The sequence below is a fragment of the Dendrobates tinctorius genome, unplaced genomic scaffold (assembly GCF_039654945.1).
Source record: "Dendrobates tinctorius isolate UK_male_01 unplaced genomic scaffold, ASM3965494v1 ptg000020l, whole genome shotgun sequence".
In the NCBI taxonomy this organism is placed as follows: domain Eukaryota; kingdom Metazoa; phylum Chordata; class Amphibia; order Anura; family Dendrobatidae; genus Dendrobates; species Dendrobates tinctorius.
The window spans coordinates 46,007,769-46,032,728 of NW_027361688.1; the positions used below are offsets into that span (position 1 = coordinate 46,007,769).

The 24,960-nt window shown below is 41.2% G+C and overlaps 1 long non-coding RNA gene across 1 annotated transcript; it reads right to left on the reverse strand.

The window, feature by feature from the left end:
• Positions 1-13,318: 13,318 nt before the first annotated feature.
• Positions 13,319-14,491, reverse strand: LOC141083170 (uncharacterized). The gene is made up of 3 exons (XR_012230662.1): positions 14,398-14,491; positions 13,491-13,600; positions 13,319-13,410 (listed from the first exon to the last, which is right to left on the reverse strand). It is a non-coding gene; the product is annotated as an uncharacterized lncRNA (long non-coding RNA).
• Positions 14,492-24,960: the final 10,469 nt, after the last annotated feature.

The window sequence follows — 24,960 nt, forward strand, 5'->3', positions numbered from 1 at the left end:
TTTCTGCGCAGATTTGACTAAATCCGCAGGTCAATAGACCTGCGGTTTATCTGCGGATTTTCTGCGGATTGGTCTGAGGTTTTCCCCTGTGGTTTGACACCTGTCATGGAGCAGATGCCAAACCGCTGCGGAATCCGCACAAAGAAATGACATGCTGCAGTTTTGAAAGTGCAGCAAATCCGCGTGGTAAATTCCGCACCGTGGGCACTGTGGTTTTTGGTTTTCATAGGTTGTAATGGAACTGTACACCGCAGCAAAAACCGCTGATGATCCGCAGGGCCAAATCCGTTGATGATCCGCAGCACAATCCGCAGCGTGTGCACACACCTTAACAAATTTGGAACTGCTACAAGGAAGAATGGGCAAAGATTCACAATTTTAGATGAGTCATGTTGATAGATTGCTACACAAAAAAGTGAATGTTTTGATAAATTCTAAGTTTACATCAGCAAAGTATTAGTTTCAGGGCTCATACTCACTTGCGAGACACTCGAATGATTCTCGTGCGCTTCTCTGCCATGAAAATCTGGCACTGCCGCCGGCACTGGGACCGGAGCGATCAGCTGCATAGAAATACATGTAGCCGCACACTCCGGTCCAAGTGCCGGCGGCTGTGCCAGGTTTTCATGCGAGAGACTCGCACGAGAATCATTCGAGTCTCTCGCAAGTGAGTATGAGCCCTAAGGGTGCACATGTTTACGCAGCACCATTATTTTAGTTTTTGATTTTTTTCCACCTGAAAATATTTCATTTAGTTTTTCAATTGAATTGTACAGCTTATGGATTACATTAAAGGTGGAAAAAGCTCTGAAATGATTCTTCTTGGTAAGATTTTTTTTAACATGCAGAAGCCCAACGTTTTAACGGGGGTGTGAAGATTTTATGTCCACTGTTAATTGTGAATCAATCAGTTATCTTTCCTAACCTGAAGTCTTCAAAGCTGATTTATGGTCATCAAAGTTGTGCTGAACTTTGATGTGGTAACTAGTGATGGGTGAGTAACATCGTTGCTCTGGTCTCCTCGAGTATGCTCGGGTGATCTCCGAGTATTTTGGCATGCTCGGAGATTTAATTTTCAGCATCTCAGCTGCATGACTTGCGACTTGTAGACCGACTTAATACATGTGGGAATTCCCTAACAAAACAGGCATTCCCCACATGTATTCAAGCTGTCTAGGAGTCGCAAATCATGTAGATGAGACAACGAAAACTAAATCTCCGAGCAGGCCAAAATACTCAGAGACCACCCGAGCATGCTTGGGTGGACCCGACCAAAGAGTGTACTCGCTCATCGCTAGTGGTGACATATCAGCATAGAGGAATTCAGAAGACAATACAGTAGGTTACAAACTTTTCAACCAGATGGAGCTTACTGCAGCATCCACAGTTAGTAGTAGTGGACAACCCCTTCTTGAACTAAATGTTTGGCCCCGATAAAGTAAAGAAGCCTATACTCACTTCCCATGCTGGCACCGTTCCAGCAGTGTCAACACTCGTGGTCCTGAAGCTCTGGTGACATGGAATGACACATGGTGCCTAATGCCCAATCAGCACTTTCGTCACTGTCTCCACCTTCATACAGATGGAACATGAAGAGGAAGTCAGAGATCAGCTTCAACCTTGGGTCTCTTTTCCTACATTATGCTGCTCTCAGATGAGGTAATAAAAATCTGCTGACCGATCCCTTTAACCCCTTCTGTCTCAATTTAAAGTAAATCTGCAGAAACCAAACAGTTCAAATTTTATGATGAATCGCAGTTGCGAAAATGATTTTTCATAAAAAATTCATGCATTTAAATAGAAAAAAAAATTCCCTCCGAAGAATCACATCCTTTACTCTAAACCTGTTTTCCAGCTACTCAAAAATACAAAAATTAAAAGCTTCATATCTCTTATTTTTTCTACATATATGTAAAGTTAATATCAAGAGAAATAAAGCAAATGATAATTCGATTATGTTTTATTGTAAGGACTAGAGTTGAGCGAAGCAGGTCGGCCAGATTGATAAGTCGCCAACTTATGGCAAAGTCGGGTTTCGCCGACCGAAACCCGACCACAGTGTGAAGTCGGCCATGCGGTCGGCAAAACGAGTGCCAAAGTCGGATTTCCCAGAATGCTTGCACGTGACTTTTTTCAGTCACTGAGCAAGGACGTACACTGTGGGCAACGAGATGACATGTGCAGCTTTCGGGGAGAGAGAGAGGAAGAGAGAGAGACTCTCTTCCCCATTGACTTGCATTGGGTTTCGTGTTTCAGTCGGACCTTCGACTTTTCCCGATAGTTGGTTGATTTAGTTCGACTTAACTTTTTAGAAAGTCGGGTTTCATGAAACCCGTCTCGACCCTAGAAAAGGCAAAGTCGCTCATCTCTAGTAAGGACTGAACGTCTTTTTCCTGAATGGTTGCATGGATGATTTGTTTTATGGACATTCAAATGTATTGGAGACATCGTTGAAAAATTGAGCCTGAATATATCACCTACTAAGACTTGCGTTGTGTTCCAGAGGAAATTATTTGGAAGGCAAGACAGTCAGCTCTTGAGATTTGCTCCATTGGTTTAAGTAATCAGAAATCTTATACTATGTAGAGACATGCACCATTTTCCAATGGACTTAAATTAATGTCTTTAAAAGAACGTTAGTGAAAAAAGGGGCAAAAATCTTCACACAACGGAATTAGAAACAAATGTGTCAATAGCAGCACAATTAAAAGCGTTTAAATGATCAGTAGATGTGGTAATATTCACATATTTTTAATTGCATCCCAAAGGAATTGAACTCATCACTATAGGAAATAAAGCTGGGGATAATTTAATATTTCCCACTAGAGTTGAGAATGCAAAGTAATAAAGGCAAAAAAAAAAAAAGAGTTTGCTAAAAGATATTTTCTCCACAACTCAACTAAGGGCTCGAGCCCACGACCTTAAAAATCGAATGAGTGCAATCCCTTGTTTTGAGGGACAGCACTCATCCCCAAGTTATTCTACTGTATGTGGCAATGCACATGTCCGATATTTTCTTAGGACCTAGGTGATCCTAGGAAAAATTCTTAAGATGCATGAGTTGCATCCGATTACTGGACCGCACTCAGCCATTCATGTCTATGCATCATTTCCACAGACTGACAGAATGGAGAAGATGGAGAATTATTTTTTTTTATTTTCCTCATTGGAGAAAATCGGATCAAACTCTCATCAGAGTCAGATCGGAGTGTGACTAGCATAATCGGTTCAATTTTCATATGACTCAAGCCGTACTCAAATATTAAAGTGAACATGCCACAAAATTTCTGCATCTGGAACCAGGAGCAACATCAATCAGAGACCAGTTGATGAATTACAACATGCATGTTTTACTCAGAAATGCTGCATTTTAAACAAAAAACAGAGTTGCAAATTTTGACCCCAAAAAGAAAGAGGTATGACCTCATTGACTTCTCACCGCCTTCTCAGCTAGACTGATAGGTTTCTCCTTGCACAAAGATAAAGAGAGATCTGTCAATCTAGCTGAGCGGACTGTGGGAAGCCAGCGATAACATAGCATTTCGACTAGACACCTCGTCCCTAGCCTCATTTTCAAGTATATTTTTCACTGAAATGGAGCGTTTTCAGCATAAAGGGTACATGTTTAAAATGCATTAGAAGATCTCTGATTAATGCTGTCTGAAGCGAGGGCAGCATGAATAAAGTGACAGCTTCCCTTTAGTCTCAGAGTCTCACTGGGCATGATGTGGATTGTCCATCTGTTATGGAAATGCAACATATTTTCTATGTTCTTTTATTGACACTTCAATATCACTGGTAAAATTATTCATTACAAAGTGCCTAATAAACCAATGCCAGGTGCTTGAAAGCAAAAGAGGCTCTTCATTGCCACTCTGTTCTCTCTACAGATGGGGATATTAACCAAGAAAAAAAATCCATAAAATATTTCAACTGTTCATTCTTGGTTTAGAATCCATAATTTATAACATTATTATGTTGTATTTTTAAGGAAGTTTGCCAGATTTAAAGAGATTGTGCATGACTTTATCATTGCAGAGCAATCCTTAAAATAGGTCCTCAATGTCTGCTCAGTTGAGGGCTGACACCTTCCACCCTGACCGATCAGTTGTTTTTGGTGTCTGTGATGGTGGCCACCTGCCAGTACTGCTTGATTGTGGAGCTGCTCTGCCTTCTGGTGATGGCCATTGATTCATATCAAAAGAAGACGGGTGTTCAATACCCAGCTGTGGTCACTATCTAAATACGGAGCCTCGCTGAAATTGAACATTTCCGTCCGGCAGCCACTGACACAGAGAACAGCTGATGTTGGTGCCGGGTGTTGGACCCCGACTGATCAGACATTGATGACCTATCCTACAGATAGGTTATTCTATGACATTACGAAGATGACATCAACCCTACAAATATGAACTCCACTTGCCTATACCACAGGGTAAATGGGAAGAGCTGGGCAAAGTGCCAGAATTGATGCATATAATAGATGCACCATTTCTGGGGCGGCTGGGAGCTGCTATTTTTAGGCTAGGGGCCCAATATCCATGGCCCCTTTCCTGCCAGAGAATACTAACACCCAGCTGTCTGCTTTAGCTTGGTTGCTTGTCAAAAATGAGGAGAACCCCACACCATTTAACTATTTATTTAAGTAATTAAAAAAAAGCCACGGGGACCCCTCTATTCTTGATAACCAGTCTTGCTAAAGCTGACAGCTGAGGGTTGCAGCCGGTAGCTGTCTATTTTGCCTGGCTGGTTATTAAAACTGCAGGGGAACTTATGTGATTTTTTAAAATTATATTTTTATTTATAGTGCAGGCGCTGGCTGATGAACTCTGCTATCAGCCACCACCTGCTCTTGCTATTATTAGAGGCTCTAGGCATAGGTTGATGGGAGTAGTAGTCCCATCAACTAATGCCTCTGTGACTGAAACTTTTTGCATCCATTCACAGCTGCAGGCTCATGCTGTCATCTGACAGCATGGGATCTGTAGCTCTCTGACTGGCGGTATTAATCAAAGGCAATGTTGCCACACTGTCATGCAGATGACAGCATAGCAAACAATGGATGTTTGGGCTCCCCATTCAACTGAATGGTGTCCAAGTTTGGGTTCAGGAACTGTTATGATATGTGTACCAAACATTTTTTAGCTGTTCAAACGTCCATTGGTTTGCCCATCACTATTGTTTTGGGGTTGTTTTGCTGCCTTTGGCACTAGATGTCTTGACTGTGCGCAGGACACCATGAAATCTGAAGAGTACCAAAGAATTTTGGGTTGCAGCGAAGTTCCCAGTGTCAGAAATCTTAGTTTGCGTTCTAGGCCATGGGTCTTACAGAAAGACAATAATCAGAAAATATTTCAAGAAGTACAGGATGGAAACAAAGTGCTGGAGAATTTTGAAGTGGCCAACAATGATTCTGGATCTAAATCCCATTAAACACCTATGGAGAGATCTTAAAATTATTGATTTTGGGTGAAGGCAACATTCTAATATGAGAGACCTGAAGCAGTTTACAAAAGAAGAATGGTCCAAAATTCCAGTTGAGAGTGATATGAAGCTTTCAAGGATAAGAGGAAAGGAGCGGCACAGTCAACCTATGACTAAGGGCTCTTGGACACCAGAAACGCGTCAGATTTTATGCATATTTTTTGGGATTCCATGCTTTTAACGAGTTTTGAATAAAGCATGAAGTAATTTTTTTACCTATTGTTGGACGGATGTGCCGCTCATTTCCTTTTATCCTTGTATTCTTGGCTTAATTTCACCAGCAGGACTGGCACCCGACATACAGATTTCAACCCTCGACATTGGATGACATGGTGTGGTAAGCTCACAATCCCCCTCTCTATCAAACTGGATATGAAGCTTGTTGATGGTCATAGGAAGCCATTGATTTCAGTTACTTATTCCAAAGGGTGTGCAACCAAATATTACATTGAGGGTGCCAACAATTTTGTCCTGACCATTTCTTTTTTGTGTGTGTATGTGTGCAATATGCATTTCTTTGTTTTTTGGGCTGTTACAACACTCACAAAGGAAATAAGCATGTGTATAAAAAACACGCTAATTTCCCTGGGAGAAATACTTGATTTTTTGGACCAATTTCAAGGGTGCCAACACTTTTGGCCATGACTATATGTTTATGTGTCTGTGAAAATCACGTACAGTATAAGGCTGTGTGCACACGCTGCGGATTTTGCTGCGGTTCCGCTGCGGTTTTGGCCGCTGCGGATCCGCAGCAGTTTCTGCTGCGGTGTACAGTACAATTGTTTTCTATGAGAATTCAAAACCGCTGTGCACATGCTGCGGAAAAAACCGCGCGGAAAAGCTGCGGTTTATTTTCCGCAGCATGTCAATTCTTTGTGCGTTTCTGCCGCGGTTCCGCACCCATAGGACTTCATGGACTTTGTAAAATCCGCATAAAAACCGCAGATCTAAAAAGATCTGCGTTTTTACCTGCGGATTGGGTGCAAAAAACCGCAGCGGAATGGGGGGAAATGATGTCAAGGCGGGAGGAAGTGTAGTGTGTGGGCGGAGTATAGTGTGCAGTGACAAGATTTCTGGCAAGATGGACAGCTACCGTCGCATGGAGATGGACATGGGGCGTTTGATAGACTTGGTATGTATGTATGTTTGTATGTATGTATGTATATATGTATGTGTCTGTCTGGGTGCGTCTCCATGCGACGGTAGTGCGACAATTGTGCTCAATCGCCGCATGGGCCTGCTGCTCCCATCCGGCCATGTGATGGAAGACTAGGCCCTGCGGCCACCGAGCACAATTGTACAGTGCTAAACACGTAACAAAACACATAACATACATGTAACAGACATTACATTCAACATACATGACTTGACATACAACACAAAACATATACTGCATACTCACCATCCAGGCCCCGCCATCTTGTTCCCAGAAGCCCTCGCTCCCCTCGTTCTTGAATAAAGTTAAAAAAAAACCTTTCCCCCCAAAAAATAAAATGTCCGCAGAAAATAAACAAAAAACAAAGGTCCCACGGCGATCTCGGAAGTATTCGGGCGAGTTTTCCGGTGTTCGGCCGCTCCGGGACCTCGCTTTACGGCTCTTCTGCTGCGTGTGACCTTTCCCACGCAGCAGTGCCGTAAATGAGGTTACCGGAGTCACTGAACTCTGGTAAACTGTAGGCACATGCGCAGTTACACACTGCAGGAGCAGAGCTCCTGTCAGTGTGTTTCTGGTGACATGGAGAATGGTCACATCTGCTGATGTGACTGTTCTCCATGATTGATCGACGTGGGACACTTGTTTAAATGGACTGCGACGGAACGGTAGGTATCTTAGTTGGTTTGTTTGTTTTTTTTCCTCTAGGTGATCGATGGCATCCCAAATGGATTGAGCGTGCAATAAAATTTTGTCAAAAACAGTGGTTTTTATTTGAATAAAAATTATTATTTAATGTGTCTGTGTGTTTTTTTCCATTCTTTATAATTGGATTAATAATGGATCGGCGTCTAATTGACGCCTCTCCATTATTAACCGGGCTTAATGTCACCGATCAAAGGTGACATTAACCCCTTTATTACCCCACATCCCGCCGACGTGGTGCGGGAGTGGGAAGAGAGGGGCTAAGTGCCAGAATTGGCGCATCTTATTGATGCGCCATTTCTGGGGCGGCTGCGGCCTGATATTTGTAGCCGGGGGGGGCAATATCCATGACCCCTTCCTCGGCTATGAATATCAGCCCGCAGCTGTCTGCGTAGCCTTTCTGGGCCTAAAATATGGGGGACCCCTACGTCACTTTTTTTGGGGGGGTCCCCCTTTTTTTTTAGAGCCAGAAAGGCAACGCAGACAGCTGTGGGCTGATCTTCATAGCCTGGGAAAGGGGACATGGATATTAACCCCTTCCCAGGTTGGAAATATCAGCCCGCAGCTGTCTGCTTAGTCTTTCTGGCCCTAAAATATGGGGGACCCCTACGTCATTTTTTTTTGGGTGGTCCCCCTTTTTTTTAGAGCCAGAAAGGCAACGCAGACAGCTGTGGGCTGATCTTCATAGCCTGGGAAAGGGGACATGGATATTAACCCCTTCCCAGGTTGGAAATATCAGCCCGCAGCTGTCTGCTTAGTCTTTCTGGCCCTAAAATATGGGGGACCCCTACGTCATTTTTTTTTGGGTGGTCCCCCTTTTTTTTAGAGCCAGAAAGGCAACGCAGACAGCTGTGGGCTGATCTTCATAGCCTGGGAAAGGGGACATGGATATTAACCCCTTCCCAGGTTGGAAATATCAGCCCGCAGCTGTCTGCTTAGTCTTTCTGGCCCTAAAATATGGGGGACCCCTACGTCATTTTTTTTGGGGGGTCCCCCTCTTTGTTTAAAGCCTGAATGGCTACGCAGACAGCTGCGGCAAGATATTTAACACCTGGTAATCAGCCTGCAGCTGTCTGCATAGGCTTTGTGGGCCAAAAAAATAGGGGGAACAGCACGTATTAAGTTTAGTTTTTGGTAATTTTTTAAAATAGCAAATAAGCTTCCCACAAATACCCTGTTCCCTGCCTTGAGAGGCCACGATCTCGTTTGCGAGATCGCTGCAGAGTCACAACTTTTGTGACGTAACAGCGATCTCACCAGCGAAATCACTGTGTGTGAGAGCGCTCAGCGAGCAGCACCCCTGCCGGTATCGCTGATCGCTCTGGGAAATCTATGGACATTTCTTTGGTCGCTGGTCTCCCGGTGGCCAGCACGCATCGCTGCGTGTGACAGGCGGGAGACCAGCGATCAGGTTTAAAAAAAAAAAAAAACTCGAAAAAATATTGTGATTCTCACCTTCCAATGTCCCGCGCAGTCTTCCGGCCTCTCTCCACGCTCCGGTCACAGTGATCCTTTGCACGAATGAGCGCGAGACGTCGTTGCCGCGAGACCGTGACATTCTCGCGGTCATTCTCGCAAAGGATCACTGGTACCGTAGCGTCAAGAGAGGCCGGAAGACTGCGCGGGACATCGGAAGGTGAGAGTAAAAAGATTTTGTATTTTAATACAATTTTTAACGGGTGGCCAGCGATGCCGTCTGCTCGGCATCGCTGTGCTGATCGCTGGTGAAGCTGCCTGTGTAACAGCTCACCAGCGAGCACATAGCGACTTACTAGCGATCCTGACACCTTGATATCGGTGTCGGGATCGCTGGTAAGTCGCTTAGTGTGACGGGGCCTAGGCCACAGCTGTCTGCTTTGCCTTTCTGAGCCAAAAATATAGGGGGACCCCACGTCAAAATTATTTTAGGCCTCCCAGGAATTTTACAGCCAGAAAAGAAACGCATACAACTGTGGCCAATCAGAGCCTCAAAACAGGCCATGTTTATGAACCCCAACCCAGCCTCCATTTACCATCCCATAGTTGTCTGCTATGCATTTCTGGCACCAAAATATAGGGTGGACGTTGCATCTACATACAAGTTTGCACTCAGAAAGGAAACGCCGACAACTGCGGGTTGATATTAATAGCCTATGAAAAGGCAATGAGTATTATCCCCTCACTCACATTCGAAAAATATGAAGCCGCTAACGTATGGCTACTTTTAGTAGCTATACAATATCAGTGCTCACTACCTAAATTAGTTGTTAGGGCTTATATGTAAATTTTTGTTTTTTAGATTTTTATCAGTGTAACTGATATAGTTCCTAATTCCATTTTCTATTTGTGTGTAGGTGCGTGATTACCCAGCCCTTTGGGACCCGGCAGACAGGCTGTACAAAGATCGTGGCAACAGGGATCGTTGCTGGGGCAAAATTTTAAGTGATCTGTGCCCTGACTGGCACTCCTTTCCAAAAGCCACACAGTCACAAATTGGTAACTAACTTTTTCAGGATTATTTTTGTTATCACTTGTTATTAAAGCAAAAAAGGTGGTAAAAATCTTGTTGTCTTTCTTTTGTAGACAGTGATGTCAAACAACGTTGGCGTTCGGTTCGGGACAGGTTTAATAAATTCATTGCCAGCTGTCAAAAAAGTGGCGCATCCCCAACCAGCAGAACATTTCCGTACTTCCAAGAACTTCAGTTTCTCATCACCAGCCGGACATTACGAAGGTAAGTTTACGCCAAAAAAAAATACCGCATTCAAACAGTTTTCTTTATTTCAATTACTTCTCGGATATAGAAATTTTACATCTTTTTAATTTTCTGAAATGCTTAGCACACTGATGGTTCCAGTTACTCCTTGGAAATTGTCTTCCACCTGTCTTGAAGGAGTTTACACAGATGCTTAGCACTTGTTTGACTTCACTCTGCGGGCCAACCTCAACCCACACCATCTTGTTTGGGTTCAGGTCTGGTAACTGTGGAGGCCAGGTCATCTGGCGTAGCACCCCATCAGTGTACTTCTTGGTCAAATAGCCCTTACACAGGCTGGAGGTGTGTTTCTGGTCATTGTCCTGTTGACTACACAAATTATGTCCCAACGAACAGCAAACCGGATGTAAGAGCATGCCGCCTAAAGATTCCGTGGTAGCCATGCTGGTTCACAATGCCATACATTTCTAAATCCACAACAGTTTCACCAGAAAAGCACCCCCACAGCATCACACCTCCTCCTCCATGCTACACGGTGTTAAACAAGCATTGCAAGTCCATCCGTTCACCTTTGTCATTGTATACTTTTTAGCCCTTCGTACTACAATTTTCATTATAATGAAAATACATAAAAGTCTTTGAATGAAAAGATGTCTAAGAACTTTTGGTCTCTATTGGATATCTTCACTATGCGTTATAAAGTGCTTGTGAAGCTCCAATAAATTCTGACATGTGCAGCAGCTTCTAACAATACTGCATGTTTCGCTGCCATTTGTTGGCGCTGATTGACAGCAAAGATAATTTGCACTGTGTATATATAGCACGCACTGATTCCAAATGAGTAAAATACAAACATGCGTTATAATCATGCAATGTAAAATGGGGCACCGCAGTTGTCATGAAATTTTTTTGGAGTTGGCCAAACAGTTTGTCCAAATAAAATATGTAATTTTTAATCCTCATGTTTTTCTTTTTTCTCTCAACAGCACTCAAGGGAACATAATTGAAAACGTCAATGAATCAGAAGATGGAGCAGGGTCTTGTGAGGCAGGTGACATCTCGGCACCATGTCGCAACACACCTTCTGATGTAGCCCCATCTTCATCAGCTGCAGGAACATCTGTTTCTGCAGCTGATGAACCATTGGGTTCCTCAGAAGCATGTGTAGCCACTGCCTTTCCGGTGTCTGGAGAGCCGAGCAAGAAAAGAACAAAAAAAAAACACATTGACACCACCTTAAAGGCATCCTCGGATACACTAGATTTGATTAAAAAGACCACAAGCGAGGATGAATTTGATTTCTTCGGCATGACAATTGCCAATAAAATTCGAAGCTTGACACCGGAGAGGCAGTCTATATTAATGACAATGGTGCAGATGTCAATCACTGCTTTACAGGACCCTGCTCCCATAGCATCATACACTAATATTTTAATGGGCGTTTTTAACCTGTTCCGACCCACACCACCCACCCAACAGCAGCGGCCAACGGAGTATAGGCCAACAAATAACACCAATTACTTTTCTGACTCAGGCAGCTCCCAGGCCAACTATCCGTATACCCCTGAGTACCATAATCTACCCTAATTGTTACTGTCAATGGTGCACAAAATATTTGTTACAATAATTAGACATGTTGTCTGTTTCGAACACCTTGCCCGCTTCAACACAATAATCCCCCCAAAAATTTGTGTTGTTTAAAAAGGTCCGTTTTGGAGTTGTTCAAATGTAATAATATTTGGCTGTATTTCTAGTTTTTCAATGCCAACAATGTCCTTGAATTTATATATTGTTTTCTAAATAAAAAATATTGTATTTACAATTTGTTTGTTTTTTTTGGGACAGATTAATGTAAATGCAGTGATCTCTGCCTGTCATGTGTCGAGAATCAAAGGACTATGGGCGGGAGGGTCAAAAAGGTGGTTGATGCTGCAGAAACTGTAGGATTTCCAGCCAATGTACTGTGTGTAGGCTTTGAAGAATGAAAATGAGGTGAAATAAATGAAACACACACCGTCAATACAGAATCAGAATTGTTTTTACTGATTAATACAACCTAATTTTTTTTAAAAAATGTTGAAAAAGTTTTTCATTACAACTTGAGTGGTCCTTTCTTTTGTGACACTCTGTTCTTCCATCTTTCACTGCTGGTCAGGCTGCCCAACACCAGCACAGGAGTATTGCCAATGCACGGCACCTTCGGGACTCATAAAATAGTCAGTAAAGGTTTCTCTCACACGCACACCAGAGTTGGATGGTCTTCCCAGACACACGTTGCGCAGCTGATTACATTGTGGCTGCTGGTACTCCAAATCTACCTCTGAGCTGTACTCCCGAGCATAGTTATGGAGTACACAGCAGGCCTTAATCACAGCATCAACGGTGTCTGTATCCAACTGGATGGCAGTATGAAAGATCCTCCACTGACTAGTCATGATCCCGAAGGTGCATTCCACATATCTGTGTGCACGACTCAGCCGATAATTAAAAATCCTCCGCCGGTCATCCAGTCCCCTTCGTGGGTATGGGCGCAGCAGGGTTGTCGTTAAGGAAAACGCCTCATCCGATACCATCACAAAGGGCACTGGATCTGTGGAACCCGGCAAAGGTCTTGGGGCTGGGAGCGTTCCGCCATCTTGAAGAATTTGCTGACCAATCTGTGATGATCGCAACACCCGAGAATCCCCAGTACTACCATAGGCACCAACGTCAATGGCAACAAATTTGTAATGTGCATCAGCCACCGCCATCAGGACCACAGAAAAATACTTCTTATAATTAAAGAAGCGTGATCCTGATCGTGGTGGCTGCTGAACCCTCACATGTTTACCATCAACTGCACCTATGCAGTTTGGAAAATTGGCCACAGATTGAAAGCCTGCTGCGACCTGCAGCCAAGTCTCCTCGGTTGGGGAAGGCATCACCATGGGCTGCAATTTCTGCCAGATCACGTTACATGTGCACCTCACAATTTGCGAGATGGTGGATTTACCAACTCTAAATTGGAGGTGTAGGGATGTATAGCTCTCTCCTGTGGCCAAAAATCTGCAAAGAAAAAGAAAAACAATATTAGAAACGTTAGCAAAACAAGTAATTAAACATGTTTAACATATTCCCATTTAAGAGACTACATGAAAAAATGTTAAAAAGATATCAATGTCCATCTATGTGTAAGTGACGTGTGAAAGAGCCTCAATCACATACAAACCAAAAAATATATACTTACCACAAGGTGATGAGCAGCCTTTCCTCAGCAGTGATCGCCTTCCTCATTATGGTGTCTGCAAAGGTCAGATGTGGTGCCAATATATGTAACAATCGGTCGAATGCCGGGATGGACAGCCGACAAAACAAGATGAATTTGTCCGGATAGCTGAAATGATATCATGACAAACATTTTAAATTCATAATGATAATATTTGAAGAGACGGATTAAAGATATTTTGAAATTACCGCCTCAAATCTTGGTAAAGGACATAAAAATGCCCCTTCTCCTGTCGCTCAGCTACAAGCGGGTGCACCCACATCCGTCTGTTCCTCTTCCTCCTTCGTCGCTCCTGCAACTAAAATACAAATAAATGTTAAGAAAAAACAAAGAGGCAATGTGCACACCTAGCATATTAGCTGGCCAAGCTTCAGCACAACTTAAAGAAACTCGCACCGCTGCCTATTCTGCATCTGTCCTAAAGACAGCATGTTCCCAAAAAAATAAACACAATGTCCCCCACTAGACAAAACGGCAACTGAACGGAAGATGCCGTGAGCATGGTGAGTGGCTCAAAGGACCACATAGTCCGACGGAGGATGAGTATATCACTGTTTTTTTTTTTTATATATATTGGTTACCAGATTAATTTATCCTGGTCTGGAACACAGTAACCACTACTCCAGACCATGGGTACCATCCGCACATAAAGCAGTAAATTAAAAGGATGGTTTCCACTCCTATGGCAGCATTCTTGCCACCATTATGAAAAAAATTGAGATGCTGAATATTTAGCCACTACCATAGGAGTGGTTCGGAAGCAATTTTGTAAAAAACCTTAAGCCACCCTGGCGAGGAATACGGACGAGTGAGAGGCGCTTAAAACACGCATTAGACACGGACCAATGATTCTCTATGGGGTCCCTCGCACCAGGCGTATATTTCTCCTCCGTATCCTACGCTCCGTGCCAATGACAGCATGCTGCGATTGTCAGCGGACTACGCCAATAGTACTCCAATGCATTGCAACTGATGATTAACGCATGCAAGCACTATACCCTGCGGCCGCCATGGTAACGATAGGGAAGCATTGCAGATGCGACCTATAGCGCATGATGTGCTGCACAATAAAACGTAAGGTGAAACCAGCCTTACCTCCTCTCTGTGGCGATTAATGTTTTGCAGCATAAACCACATCAAAAGGATTCGATATGGCCTGCGGAGCAGGCACCGCTGTGTGATCTGGTTCTCAGCCATCAGGGCACTATACTGGGCACTTGAATGCTGGATGTTTGTGCTGATACTTGCTTTTGGCTAGCAAAATGGAGAATGGTGGGGGTTGGCCAAGGAAATGACATCACCTTTTTTTTTTCCTCATTCAAGTTGCCATAACTTTATGTATGTTGTCTGCTTTGCAAAGCGCAGTCAAAACTGCACCAAAAACCGCACTCAAAAACCGCATGAAAACCGCATGAAAACCGCATCAAAAATGCAAAAACCGCACCAAAAAACCGCACATGCGTTTTCCAGCGATACGTGCGGTTTTCGATGATGAAAAAAACGCACCAAAATCCGCAGCGTGTGCACACAGCCTAAAGGTTATCCGGGAAAAACATTGCAAAAGAGAAGATTTGCAGCTTTTTTATCAATGAAAAATCACTAACGGAAGATCATGGTAAAAACTGTCCATGTTATTACTGTTTGTAGAGGAAAAATTTGAAGGAGGCCTTAATAGCTTTCACATTCAATCTTTAACTATTGCCATATTGATATGCAAAATTCTTATTTGTCACCTATAAAACCAGATCTGGACTCATCAATTACCACAAACAATACCATGGTTTTTACATTGATTATTTAGAATGGCTAAAATCAATAAGTAAATAAAACAGTGCAAAAAGATTTAAGTGTTTCAAGGGTACACTGAACTGACACATAACTAAACAGTATCCATCATCAATATAACTAATGGAAATAAGAGAATATATATAGATTATATGCCCCAACAACACAGTAGTTGACAGGATGTGACTGCAAAGCTCCACTATATTCATAGTGCATTTTCAGTAAGTTGCTGTGTTCTCTTCCCTGCCCACGTTTCGCTTCTAGGCTTCTTCAGGGTGTCAATGAAGTCATGTCTTACGCTACTATAAAAGGCCACAGGTACAGTTTGGATATAATTAATTGGCCCATGTACACAAAGACTCGGGCCAAAACACCACACCACTTCTGTCCATGTTATCAATATGCACATGTAAGGAGAAACTTCTCTTAGTCAAAGGCTTCGTTTGTACTGATGTTCCAATGAGACATGTGCACACAGTTGCATTCTTGCACTGTTTGTGTAAGTATTTTGGGGTTTCCATTGTTGACTCTATAGTATTATTAGGTAGAACTGTGCAACTTTGTGATGATCCTAGCCCAGATGATTAAGTTGTGGCTTTTGAATTGAGAGCTAGATACCATTCTTATTGTAAATAGTATTAGAATGTTCAGCTAAAATAAGTAAATCAATGCAGAAGTTAAATTACTATTCCAAAGTTAAACCATTTAAGATATTACTTTGTAAAATAAGGGAAGGGTTCTACGTTCTGTCATGTCCTGTCAGAAATCAACATTGCCCCACAATAGGTTCTGTCTTTCTACAGTTTGCAGCTGTGTAGAACAATAGAAGCAGGGTGGCATATGGAAGAAAACACAGCAAGAAATTTTCTACGAAGACAGTCAAAGCCTGTAAAGTGTTCTTTACTCCATATGTCCCTTTTGACAATGTCATTAACCCATCTATGTGTCAAGGTGCACAAGTAGGTTACCCAGACCCAAGCAAATAATAAAGTAACTTGGCACTCAACTGAATGGTCCTTTGTAATTGAAATTTTAATTTGTGTGCAGTCCTACAAAAGACGTTTCGGCCTACAATTGGCCTTCATCAGTCTTCCATAACAAATATGAAACAAAAATTTTCTACGAAGACAGTCAAAGCCTGTAAAGTGTTCTTTACTCCATATGTCCCTTTTAGCAATGTCATTAACCCATCTATGGCAGAAAATACTAATTTCTATATCTTCTTTTTTTTTCAAAAACAGTCACTCCTAAATGATAATGGTATCATAGTCCGCCATTGTGTTTTAAAAATTACTGTATATTGAGATATTGTAAAATATTAATTTATACCTTTTAGATTTGCAGAACAATATGGATACAGTTCCAAAATGCAACAAAAAATATTCTGACATTTGACTTATAAGAGCAGAGATGAGCAAATATTGATTTCTACTTGAAATTAAAAAATCCGCATTTGACAAATGCGGATTTATTGTAATTTGCTTCCATGCAGATTCAGCTGGACACCATTTTGCTGAACCTTAAAGGGGCATGAAAAGGTTTAAAAAAAACCCAAAATTATATTTACCTTACAATTTACTTCGACCCATTTGGTACTTGGAGCATCTTCTTATCATTGGAGCCGAGCGCTGAAGCTCTGGACCTCTTCATAATGGTTCAGGACTTTTATCTTTGATGAGGTTTGGCACATTCTTCACTTCCACAGAAACATTCCGGACCTCATCGGAACAAGAGGTGTTGGCCTAGCATGAAAAGGCTGGATTTAGGGCTGGGCGATAATTGCAAGAAGTAGCGCCGAGGACTAGATCGGAGATGGTGAGCAGCAGAGGGTCCAGAGAACTGAGCGGTAAGGTGAGTGAAAGTAATTTTTAGATTTTTTACCCCTTACAATTATTATGCTCGGTGATCTGTAGCATATCACAACAAGATACTTTCAATTAGTGGAGAATAACTTTGCTACAAATCAAATTTTGTAGGAAAAATTACGTAAATAGGCAAATTCAAATTTTTCTTCATCTGCTCAACTTGATAAAGGCAATGAAAGAATACAATAAACCGATAACTTATGATTCTGATGTACTTATGAAACTACAAGAATGTGGAAAGTTCTAGAGGTTGAATTGTATTTTACAGTAAGAAGCCCATATGCCAACAAAATACTTACCTAATTATTGGTGCCAGCAGGCACACATACACACAAATAGGACTGTATTATAGTATTATGTACAACCTCATATGTTTGATTGACAAAAAAATACTGTAAACAATAGCTATGGCTCTCCAGCCGATAAGTGGAGATCCTAAAGGTGAGACCTCTAATGATTACATTTTCACTACCTAAACGAAGACTTTCATTTGTAAAAGATGGAAAATCAGTTTGAGACTGATTCATTCAGTATCAGACAACAGATGGGAGTCTTGCTGAAGTAGAAGGCCCCAAATTCAAAAAGAGTTCCATGCCATTTATGAAAGGTGGGCACCGTCGTGTGCCGTGCCAAATATAGTACTCCGTCTAGCATTTTTGGCATACAAAATTTTGGCCCTTTTGATGAATTTGGTGGGTGGGCAGGGCTATGACCAGTCCCATCTTCTCCCTGGCTTTGCTCATTTTGGCAGAGCTGATTCAAACTGGTGTGAAAATGGACAGAGTTGCGAAATTTTTGCAACTTTACAAAACTTTTGGGTTAAAAGCAATGATAAATCTGCCTCTATGTCTATTTTACAGAACAACACCAAAGAAATGAGCTGAAACACATGTTGATATGAGTGCAATGTGTATGTGCACATTCACACTGTGGCCATTACTAAGAAACATAACCTTGTTTTATTTTTTTGTAATTTGTACATAAGGAGGGGGTGGGCCCCCCTTTTTTGGGCTATGAATTTTTTTTTTTGCTTTTCAAGGGAAGGTGGTTATGCAGTCAGGCTTGGGTCCAGCTCTTCCTGCATCTATCGAGGTCTGGTTACACATAGAGATGTTTTATGTTAGAGATAGGACCATTCTGATTGGGTACATTTTGTGATCAAAATAGTGTCAACTAAGCTTTATACATATATTATTACTACTTATTTATTTCCTACAGGATATTTTCTCATTTTGTTTTCATCCTAGGTTATATTTTACAAAATCATATAGAACTTTTCAAAAACCCGGCTGTGGCTGTTATTACCCGATGAAAAATCTCATACCATCCTCATGCGCTTTACAGGCCACCATCATGCAGATTTCTGGCCATCCCTTGGCAGTTTTATATATATTACATTAAAGTTTTATTATTTAATCTGCTGGAAAGTACAAACCAATATTATTTCGCATACAGCTGGTAAAACGTAACAAGAATTATTATTTCTTACCAAGACTGGGTTTGTACCTCTAGCTTCTGTAAAAAATAATTTACCAGAAATGATGACTAGTGCTCATATGTTTATTTTTTATGATATATAGAAATTTAATACAAATTATGCTTCTATAAATGGGGCCAATACTAAACCATCAGAAAACAAATGATGCGTTTATATATAGTCAAGGTTACGAGTGCAAAAAGTACGGTAGATTATTGCTCTTCTTCATAATACAAATATGAAAACCATGTACATATATTATTTTATTTTTTTAGATTAATATTTATAACCAAGCATGCAGATTTAAAGACAAGTTGTTCATCAATTGCACAATTTAAAATGATTTTCAAGGACAACGTTATAGTTGACCTATTCCTAGGACAAGGTGCTCATCAATATTAGACTGATGAGGATCCAACATTCGACACCCTCAACGTTCAGTTGCCTCCAGATCCTGTTGTATTCTGAAGCACATAGTGCGCAAAGGTTGAACACCACAGCTCCATATATCCTTGTAATAGCAGTTCTCCGATTCTTTAGCTCAGCTACTATTGAAGTAAGCTAACCCAGGAAAAGATGGTCTTTGAGGGTGCATGGTATCTGAACAGCATTTTAAAAAGTGGCATCTACAATGATATTCAAATGGGCTTCCAATACTTCTATTTTGAGAATTTAAGATCAATGTGGGTCCAATTCTCCACGATCATCAGATATCACTAGTGTTGAGCATTCCGATACTGCAAATATCGGAATTCTGATACTGAGTTCCGATACTTTTTGCATATCAAATACCAGGATCGGAAGTTACCATAATGCTATGAGCCAGTTTCATTTGATTCAGCCAATGAGGAATCATAAAAAGTGTGGGCACATCCTGTTAGGCATGTAGGCATGTTAACTAATGGCATGGCTGTGATTGGCTGCGAGCAGACCACCCAGCTGCTCCTCCCCCCAGACACACGCTGAACAGTGATCTATGGAAAGTGAAACTAGTGAGGGAGGAAGAACGACCAGTTCTCATTTCAATGCCAGAACACCCCCCCCCTGGACGTTTATCTTAGAAGCAAGAGATGATATCTTGGAAATCGTGCAGACTAGCCAAAGAAGGTAAATTACTTATTGTCAGCATTCTGCAGCCTAGATATGCTCTGAGATTATGTGCAAAGCCCGGACAACCTGTTCTGTTATGTATTTCCGCCAAGTTGGATCGCCTGCCAGGGCTGGTGGGGTACTAGGTACCGGGCCCGTTGGTTTCAATGGGAGGTGTCACGGTAGCTGTGACCCGGTCCATGGCCCTGGGCGTCCATTGTAAAAGGGAAATGTGGAACGTGTGGATGATGATTAAAGTTTATGAGTGAATGATTTGTGATGCCACCTGTGGTGTTCGGCAATGAAGATGTTAAGCCGACGCTGCAGACAGATCCTCTGGGACAGATGGTGTGGTGCAGCTTTGATGTTGTGGCCCTCCACAGGTAGGGCTGTAGTCCCAGGGCAGTGTAGATGGAGAGGTCGTGAAGAGACATAGATGGTGCAGTGCCAGGCACAGAGATGTAGTAGTGCTGAGTGTGTTGGCGCAGGAATAACTGGAGGACACCGGGGCATGTAGTTCCAAAGCTTTACTCACAGTCTGTTGTGCATACAGGTGCCCGCATCCATGCCATGTCCTCCGGGTCAGGGGCTCAGTTAACCTCCAAGCTAGATGAAGCACTCCGTTCCAACACTCCGCCAACATGTGCCTTTTCTGAACGTCTCTCTCTATTGCTACACAACCCCTTTAACATAGTCAATATCTTTGTAACTCCGAACGTCTTAAAAAAAAATTAATTCCTGCTATTCCATTTGATTGGGCTAAACCTCTATGCCTTTAATGTCTCCTCCACCTCCCACAATACATTCTACATTATTCTCAGTTGTTTTCCTTCATGTAGAATTAACCTACAAGGAAAGAAAGGGCTTATTTTAATTCCGATATTTCTGTCCCATTGACTTGCATTGGTTCCCGGTATTGGAATCGGCAATATCCGATACTTTTTGGGTATCGGTCCGATCCAATCAGATCCAATATTTCCTGATAGCGGAAGGTATCGCTCAACACTAGTTATCACTTGATTTTTGGTGGTCATACAGTGTTTATAGCTATGATAAGCTTCTAGACTGAAGGTAAATGCACATCTTTTATAGCTCTCTCATGTTGGAGAGCCATGTTCTTATTACTTCTTCCATCGTTTCAGATCTGGGTTAATCAGTTCCTAATTGATATGAGTTGATCTCCTGAGACTGCAACCACTGTCTAAACCAAAGCAAAAGATCGTAATTGCTGAATCATATGGAGCCATCCATAATCCAGAGAACCAATAAAATTCCAATCAACCAAAGATTGATTGGCCGCAGTCATACAACGTACAATTCTACCCACAGATAATCATGTTATAGGGAAATGTATGAAATCCATTATAGACTTCAAGAGGAAAAATTACAATGGCAAAGAATAGTTTATTTTTCTAGTTAAATTGCTAATAACAAATTATAGCTTCTTGTTGTAGGAAAAATACATCTGTTAAAGTAAAGATGGACCTAACTATGTGGCTCGCTAAAAAAATTTTTTTTTTCACTCTTAGCAAAAGTAAAAATCAATGACTGTTCTAGTCTATTGCCTTTTTAGAAAATGTAAAAGTGGATAACTGTTGGCTGTCTCCTATGATAAAAGCTCAAACCTGTTGATATCCTACTCTCTGCAGCATCGGGTTCGAGTCAATTGGGCTTCCTACATACAAGTGGACCTATCCCACCAAAAATGATTGGTTCAGAAGAATTTTTATAGGAACCTTTTCATACGGAAACAGCCAATGAAAATTACAAGACTTATGAAGACGACTCACCGTGTTCAAGGTATGTTAGAACTTTGTTAAAAATTTTGGGTTTCTAGGTAGAAGATCCACCAATGTGCTAGACAAATGAGAGAAGCAGTATGTTAGAGAGATTCTGAAATTATAAGTTAAAGATGACCTGTCAATGAAGTAAGTCTATATTAACAATTATCCTAATATGTCCAAATTCTTTTTATTTGTAGGGCATTTATAAAGCCATTTTTTGCCAGGAGTAGATAGGAGATGTAAAGGTCTTCTAGTAGAAGAGATCGGTATTATAAATGGCATATGGTTGGTGCTGGGAATTAGGTAAGGGAAATTTCTGTTTAAACAAAGTTTATGAGTAGAAGGATAGATAATTATCACTCATCTAACTATATTTTAGCAAAACTTGGAAACATTGGTGTTCCAGTATAGACTGAAACAGCTGACCTTGCTGACGCAAAAGATTTTTTGATGCAATCAACTAAACGTTTGAGTAACACTTGTTCAACATATGGTGACATTACACTGAGAGACAGCCCATAATTTAATGCTGAAATGTCACCATGCAAATGTATGAGACTTATTACTATCATCTCTGTGGAAGCAGGAGTTGAGGTAATGATGATGCTATTTTTCATTAAAAGACATTGAGGCGCCAATATCTCTTAGGTCAGAAAATTAACTTTGTCTTCGACTCAGCTTTTACTTTATTGCTGTACAGAATGACAGATATATTTGTTCCTGCTTTAATATCTTCTTTTTAAAAAATTCATATTGCGTCTCATGAAACCTTTAGACAATAACTTTCCCTTGATGTGTAGCATAAAGATAAATGTTCTTCTGCTCGCGTCTCTGACTCTGTGGGGCCACTTTTGTCAACCTACTATCCCGGGGAGATTTTAAAGCTTTATGGAGTAGAGACGATAGTGGCATGTCTGGGCCATGGAGTCTTGCGATGTCAGCATTTACATTTCTTATTCCTTTACTTAATGACTTGCCCGGACCCAACTTTGTATTTCTTCTCCTCTTGTCTATCAGAACTTTTTGGCAGTTTGTTTCCTGTTCTGAAATCCCTAGGCTCCCTTTCTAAAATTGTGACAGCAGCAGATTTAAAGACTTTTTTTTTCTTTACCCTGCTTAGCCATGGCAATTAACAATAACCAAGCAGTAAAAGAAGGCTGAGATGGCAGAATTCGACAGCAAAGTAAGTAATGGCTTAAGTAGATACAATTTTTTTTTGCTTGATGCGTTAAGTTGCTGTCTTTCCTATAGTTGATTGCTCAAGAGCTCCGTTTCAGGACAGGTGATGTGACAGAAATTAATTATGGAAAACAAGGAAAAAGCTCTGTATTTGATCAAAATGGCAGCTTTTATAATAGATCATTGAAATTTTTTTTAACCATGGCTGACACCAAAATAAAGTGAAAATGAAATGTTAATTTTTTCTGTAAGTATAAGACAATTATTTTTTTTAAATGTTACATTCTTATCATTTCATGTTTTTTAAATAAGTAATTTAGCTTTAACTTTATGTATAAATTACTCATCATGGCCTCTGCCAGTGGCCGATGTGACTTGAGGTGTCTGTTCATGCTTAGTCAAAACATGTTGCTCCTCTGCATCATGGAGGGCTAGACCTTAAGTCTTGTCATGGCACCTACAGACCCAGAAGTCTTGTCAAGGCACCCACAGACTTACATTGATAAAGGCCACATATGGGACGAAACGTTGGTTTAATTTGAATGTCTGTAATTCAAGTCTACATATAAACTTTCATTTAACTTGCAACTTGGAGTGCCAAAGTTTATATTATATTTCATTTATGTGACTCTCTGTCATAATTCAGAGCACCCTCTCACAAAGTTGAGCGACACCTATCATCTATTGTGACCCCAGTCCAGGTCAGTCCTCACTGGTTGTGGACAGGAGCTAAGTGACTTTCCATATACTCCAAGATCTCAGGCTTGGCCTATGATTAGCCGGGCTGGCGAGACATCATCTATGTGCCACACATCACACAGATGACATCACACTAGGCTGGCGAATTAATCTTTTGTGGCATAAAAGGTTTGATAAACCTGCCCTAAAGTGTCCAAACCCTTGTGTCACCTATCATCATGAAGTACAAAAGGCAGCAGAATGTACTGCATCAGTAACAATAGGCTTAAAACCCACCTACAGACTTACTTAATCTATAGTTCCTGCTTGCTAGGAAAAGAGATAGGTGATATGTTTGAATTTGAAAAAGGAGACTGGTAATATGAATATACAAGTTTAGTAGAAGACCTATCTAAAATCCTAATTATACAGCTGAGACTGAATGAGAAAGGTATAAGCTTTTCTTAAAATTCAAAGACCTCTTTGTGTTGTAACCAAGACCCTCAAGTGTTTCTAAAGCAATACTCACAAGAAAAAAAGTAAAAAAGAGGTATGTCCTACTTAGACCATCTATTCTGCATTGTGACGGTAGTATCTGCCAGAATTGTGGACTGGTACCATCATCAAAACTCAAAATATAGATCAAACTAGAACAAATACAAGCTACTTTACCCTTAAACTCAATTTCTTTTCTATGTAGATCTCTTCTGTTGGAGCCTCATGTGTCAGTGCTTCTATATGTGGCAAAGTCAAATGCGGACAACACCTCTTCGAGATAAAATTTTGATCGGCCAAGTGTCCACTAAAACCTAATAACAGTTAAACCAGAATTCCCTGAGTGGTAACCCTAGCTTCTTGATTTCCTTTCAATTAACCTCATGCCCTTTGATGTTCCATTGACTATGGAAAGCTTCTTCACTGAAATCGTACTCAGAATTGGTGATCACATTTGCTCTTTCATTGGGTGGGCTCTAAGAATATCTTTGATTAAAACATTTCTATAAAACGAATAAAGTGGGATATTTTCCAAAGTTTCACCTTCCTTTCTAGTAAGCTGGAAAAGAGAACTCAACTGTACAGTCAGTTCTAAACACTCGATCAAGGCATTTTTTCCTTGTCATAAATTCTACTATTGACATAAAATTTTCATCAGACGTTGGTAACAATTCATCCAATTCCCTCAGGTATTATTTTGTGTGATAATGAGAAATGACACAGGGAAAAAATATTGAACAAATGAAGAAAGAGAGGTGCAAAAAGCCAGGGAAAGTCATGACACCAGCTGAAATCTGTCAGTAATTAGAAAGCAATCCTGCCACGTGAAAAATAATTTCAGCTGGTTCAACTGATGGTCTATAAAAAGGTGACTCACTTCCAAGGTGACACACAAGAAACAGCTCATGATGGGTAAAACCAGTGAGCTGCCTCAAGACCTTCACAACTTAATTGTGGCCTACATACTAATGGCATTGGTTACAGAAGAATTACTATATTACTGAAGGTTCCAGTGAGCTCTGTTAGTACCATCATCAGAAAGTGGAAAGAAAATCATTTCATCATAAACCGGCCACAACCATGTACTCCCTGCAAGATTTCAGACAGAGGAGTGAAAATAATTATCAGAAGAGTAGTTCAAGAGCCAAGGACCACCTGTGGGGAGCAGCAGAAATACTTGGCATCAGCAGGTACAATTTTTTTAAATAAAACTAAGTAATGCACTCAACCTCCATGGTCTGTATGCACGCTCACCACCCTAAAATCCATTGCTGAACAAAAAGCATGTTTAAGAGCATTTACAGTT